Below are 6,003 nucleotides of genomic sequence, written 5' to 3'. Positions count from 1 at the left end.
TGCACTCAGACTTATGGGTCTTTAATTTTGCATAGCAGCACTCAACATGCTCTGCACATCAACCTTGCTTTGTTCTAATTTACTACTGAGTTGTTTACTCTTAACATAATTGCTGGACTGCACCACTAGCCGCTGTTGCTCAGCTCAGAGTTTCGTCATAATGGATGGATCAGCGTGGGAGGAGACTGTCAGTGAAATATTGTGACTCTATTTAATTTTAAAACCTGAGAAATTACAAACTCCACAGGCAAAAGAACTGGAGCGACTGCAGAGATGGTGTGTTGTCTCAAAGGTTGTGCCAAAGGTTACGCTTGCTCACTTTTTCTCTAAACTGATGAAAACTCTTTCCATTCAGAGTCAGATGTCAACTTCCTGTGTTTAGAAGAAAGTTTCTACAGATTACAGTTGCCAGCAGCAGTTCATTGTGCTCTCCTCTGTCACTGTCATGTACCTTGAAGGTACATATGGTTGGATTTTCTCATGGTGTCAAAGTCACCTCAGTATTAAAATAGACAGTGACTGTACTGTGTGGGTGCAGAATGGCTGAATGTGATTTTTTTTAAAAAAGGAAAAAAAGAAATCAGTGAACTGACAGGGTAGTTCATTAAATCCTTGAACATTTTCTGTATTTTCTCTTAGACAGTAGTTCCCAAATCTTTGTCTGACCTCACAGCTCTATCCAGTGAACTCAGGTAAACCTTCACTCACACCACCTATCATCTTCTGGATGTGTTGATTTGAATTTATTTTGAATTTTATATAATTTACCAATATTAATTGTGTGATATTTGTTTTTTTTTTCACAGAAGACATATTGATCTTGGAATTACATGTTGAGGCTTCTTCTTTTTACCTGTGTTAAAATCACTGTTCCACAATACTAGAGAGAGAGAGAGAGAGAGAGAGACACACAGATAGAGAGAGAGAGAGAGAGAGAGAGAGGAAAACCATCATCAAACTTGTAAAAAAAAAAAAATTCCAGGTACCCTTCTGCCTTTAATAGGCAACAATTGCAACACACACAGACACACAGCTTGTTAGTGCACACACAAAAACAAAAAAAAAAGGATCACTTCATGTTATTGTCAGACACCCTGAGAGAGGAACGAGTGTAATGAAAGTTACAAAAGTCTCTCGTGGCTGCTGGAAAATTGGTGGTAAAATCAATAGGATCTGTTCCTCATTGTCACACTCTGACAGAAGCAAAGGATATCACACACCTGTACCTCCCACTGTTGTACTTTAAAGAATGTGTCACCTTCACTGGACTGTTGGATTAATATCAAACGCTAACACGGGTATAGTTTTACGCAGGTGGTGTCTTAAAGGGCCCGTTTTTAATGAATAAATTAGGCAAGGGAAAGTAATGGAAGACCTTTAAAAAAAGACAGAGGGTCACCTTAAAACCTCAGTCATCATTTCATTTTAAAACTTTTCATCAATATCCAGAAAAGACAGGGTGAAAATGACCAAAAATAACTCCACCTGGCATGAGAAAAGACACAAACTGTTAATTGCTTGGTATTCAATGTCCAGTAAAAGAATTTTATAAGTAATGAGAAGGCAGAAAGATGGCAGTATTTAATAAGTGATGGCAGACATGGACTGTTTATAGTTCATTTGGTCCATCCTCCTGATGGCTCCCAAGTACTTAAAGTGGAAACATTATGTCGGATGACACCTTCCAAAGTCCAAAGACTCTTTTGGCTTGGATATAAAGCAGATACTTAAAGCATTAGTCACAATTTAGTAAAATGTCATGATGGGATAAAAGCATTGTGTATATCTCTATCGCTATACATTAAAAGATGTGTAAATGGAAAAGTCATCATTCTGTTAATTATATTGAAAAGTTGCTTGAATATTGTATACATTTTTGTTTCCATGTATGATTTGCTCTAGATTTCAAGATGACAAAAGACCTCACCTCCACTTTCACATTGTGCTCTTCTTGATTTTTGAATGTAAAAATAGGGAGCGAGAAAGACCACAGCTCAAGGTCAAAGTCACATATATGAATATTTACGTTGACATTTAGAACATAAACCACGAGGAGAAGGGAGATGGTGACAGCAGGGATCTTCACATGGGCAGGAGCATAGCGCTGCATACTGATCAGGGATGATGAGCTGTCTTGTTGGGGAGCTAACAAAAGACTCACATGTCTGTTACACAAGATATCAGCTGTTGAAATGTGTGAAATGCAGCTGTAATGTAGATGAGTGGTTTTACTGTCCGGTGAAAGGTTTATGTGAGTGTGTGGAGTTCATTTAGCTGAGAGATACATCTTCCTGCTCATGCTAGGATTCATTAATTAGTCTGGTTCTTCATAAGTGACTATTCTCTTGAAAACTAATCCGATCATTTCATCTTACCGTTGGAGACAGAAAGTCTAAGAGAACATTGAATGGTCACATTTCAGCCCACATTGCGTAGGCCAGCAGTATCCTTCAGTACTTTTTTTTACTGCACCAGCGCACATATAATTAAATTTCCCTGTAGTTACCGGTGCCCTTGACTCATCATTGAGCACAACCATGGTGGTCAATTACCAGATATAGTTGGAGGGTGTGCTGGGCTTCTTGCTACCTCATGGCTTTAGGGCTTCCTTACACTAAATGAATTGATATAGACTCATATATCAAGAGAAAATATCAATCTAGCAGATGGTTTCCTAGATCCTTCCCAATCAGCCAAAGGAAAGGAAGCAGGCCTCCATAAATTTTCTGCGCAGATTTCTTTTGTATTGGCTTCATCAAAGAAAATATCATTAGCACAAAAGGCCTCTCCATAAGACCTCCGTTTGGCTCAAAAGAGAATATACTCAGCGTACTGTATGTCGCCATCATTTTCTGCTGTTTTGTGTTTATCATTAAGTGCTCAGCAACTAAGAATAACAACAGAGAGCGCTCTAAATGATCAGGTCATGATAACACGCAGCAGAGGCCTTTTGAAGGACGCTGATGTCAGCAGTAACATCTACGTGTGCCGCACGGTTTCGCTGTGTGTGACACTAATCTCACTTGCTGAGACACGCTGAAGAAGCTTTACATTCTGCAGTATCTTATCCAAAGGGTAAATAGGATATTTAAAGAATATGACACATGCTGGCCTGATCTCCACTGCTTCAATCAATTTTCAGCAGAACTCAGGGGACCAGCAGCCGTTATCATTACATATTGATTTCCAGGCGGAGTTCATGTACAGTGCAGAAGTCCGGCCCAGTGACTCCTGTATTATGGGAATAATGAGAATGCATTTTTAGAATGGAGCACTGACAGCATACTTCTTACATAATAAATAAGATATGTGTTATTTTTGTTTGTTTTTGTGTGTCAGGGGTGGAGCAGTTTGTCAAAATCTATTTGAGTTAAAAAAAAAAAAAAAATCAAATCAGTGAAGCTGCTGATTGCACAATCAAAACAAAGAGCTGAAAGACACTAAAAGACTTTATAGCGCTGAGGGGAACTGCAAAGCTGGCGGATGATTCTCTGTGGGTTTGGTGCAACAGTTTTCACAATAGGTGCAGTCATTTGATATAAAACTATTAATGCAACTTCAAAAATATAATACATGACTTTATTTGCACATTAATAAACATCCTCACTATTGATTGATAATGACTAAATAAATACTCTGAATTAAAGTACTGTATATTGTAAACAGCTTCAGGGTAATATTATTGATATTTCAGTGACTTTTACCTTCTAGATCCTTCTAGACGCAAAAAAAAGAGCTTGTCTGCAGCAAGGAGCCATTAACAGAGTTATCTTCATGTTTATACCCTGAACCTTGACTCTGGCTTCCTGTAAGATCTTGTGTTGACTGGCGGACGTATGCTGATTGTTTGTAATAGAGAAAAAATTGTTTTGAATCGCACAGAAAAAAAGAGTCTGGACTAATGTGTGTGTGTTTCAAGAGAAATTCAAATAAAGCTTTACATTAGGGGATAAAGAGCCCATAAAACGAGGTATTGTTGTGAATGAGAGAGTGATAAGCCTTGCTCCCTTTTCTTTCATGGCCTAAGTCAGAGAACAGATTAATGGGTTGTATATATGAGATCATTTCAGGTGAAATGAAATTCATGAATCATGTGACAGTTTACAAGCCCTGTAGTTTCCCACCTTTCTCCTTGCTTATCTGCTTTACAGCTGCTTATTTTGCTGAATGTTTTGTAGCCATCTTCTGTCCCTGTTTCATCAGCACTCACATCTATTGGACCAAACACTCTTGATTGATGGACTCCATTAATTTAAAGACATCAAAGCCCAGGAGAGAAAACATGTTTATGAGGAGCATAATGCCAACTGAACACCATTGAAAACGGCAACATTATTGTGAGATGAAAGCGCATCTCTTTTCATCAGCGGCGATGTGCTCGTTTTTATCCCCGAGGACGGCGTGGGGTTATCCTCACATGATGCTAATGATGTGTTGCCTTCTGCAGGGATCAGTCATCAATCTGTGTGTGAGCCACCGTTTCCCGTCATTATTCCTGGAAGGCAGCAGTGATGAACCGAAGGAGGGGGAGAGGGGTGACGAGGCCTCCCAACCTCTACCCCACATGTCTTGTCATCTTGTGTTAACATCATGCCTCATTTCGAGGTGAGCTGCTTATCAATCATACTACAGTGTGAGACTTATTAATGGCAGTCCCTTCAGACTGATGTTATTATGGTCTGTGCCTGTGGGGTATAGCTTTTGAAAATGCTGATCAAATATTAGCTGCGTCCCTTAATTTAACGTCTACGGTTTCTTGCACTGAACTAAGGAATGAAAAAAATTCAGCGTCAACAGATGGATTCTTGGGATATTTGATAGATAATCCACCTCTGATCCTGTTATATTTGGATATGCTGTCATAGGTTAACAGCAGAGTTAGCCAAGAAAAAGGCATAAATTAATAAAGGTGGGACAAAAAAAAAAAAAACTTAGAGCAGGCAGGGTAATTCAACTTCTCTACAGTAAGAATGAAGATTTTATATTATAATAATTATTTCTTTTGAGCCTCACAGCTTAACTGAATTTGAAAAAGATCATCTGCCCTTCTTAAATGTCTTGCTCCCCCCCCCCCCCCCCCCCCACCAAAAAAAACAAAATGCAGAGAAACCAGACAATTAGTCAGATAAAGACTAAATGAATGTAAATGACTGTGATAACATCAGTCCGTGACAGGACGGCTCAGTGGTTGAAACCACTGCTGTAGTGACTGCGAGGACCATGCATGATGTGAGGTTGTACACAGTTGGACACTATTTGTCTCAATGACAAATGCATGTGCATAATTGCATGTGTAAAATGCGCACTGTGTTTTGAGGATGCATTTCCCTGCTGTCGAGGTGAATTTTGCATCTAAGCTCAGTATTCATAGAAAACACAAGGGAAGGAAACTTAAATGATTTCCATCTGGCTGGGGAACTTGGTTGCATGTCATTTCCCATCCCTCCCTCCCCTTATTTCCTGTCATTAAATGAAATAAAAACGGCCAAAACATAATTAAAACAATAAAATATTAAGTATAAGTATCATTACACTGATGATTTTGGTTTGAGTGAACACAATTTGACTCCCTACTTTCCAATGTGTCTTGATTGTACAAAAGCTCCAGTATTCTACTCATACATCAACAACAGTTTCATTGCAGTTTACTGTGTGATACATCATGTGAAACCGTGTAACACTGACCTCTGCAGGATGACAGAAGTATAGTAACTGAAGCATGCACATTGTATTTCAGTTTTCTTAATTTGAAATTTGACTTTTACTTACTAATATGTATGGATTTATATTTTTAATTTGTACTGTCAAGCAAGGAAAAGAAACCTCACGACTATGGGGTACAAATAATTTTCGTAATTGATAAAAAACAGTATACTACTAAGACATCGCAGGCAATCAATACTCTGAATTGCTATTAAAATGTCTTTGCTTGTATTAATAAGAAAGACTGATATCGTGGAGATTGCCAACATGGCACCTATCTGATGTTGGGATGGATTTAAT

This window comes from Seriola aureovittata, chromosome 19, assembly GCF_021018895.1.
Source record: "Seriola aureovittata isolate HTS-2021-v1 ecotype China chromosome 19, ASM2101889v1, whole genome shotgun sequence".
NCBI classification, from domain to species: domain Eukaryota; kingdom Metazoa; phylum Chordata; class Actinopteri; order Carangiformes; family Carangidae; genus Seriola; species Seriola aureovittata.
Note: the sequence above shows the minus strand (reverse complement) of the source record.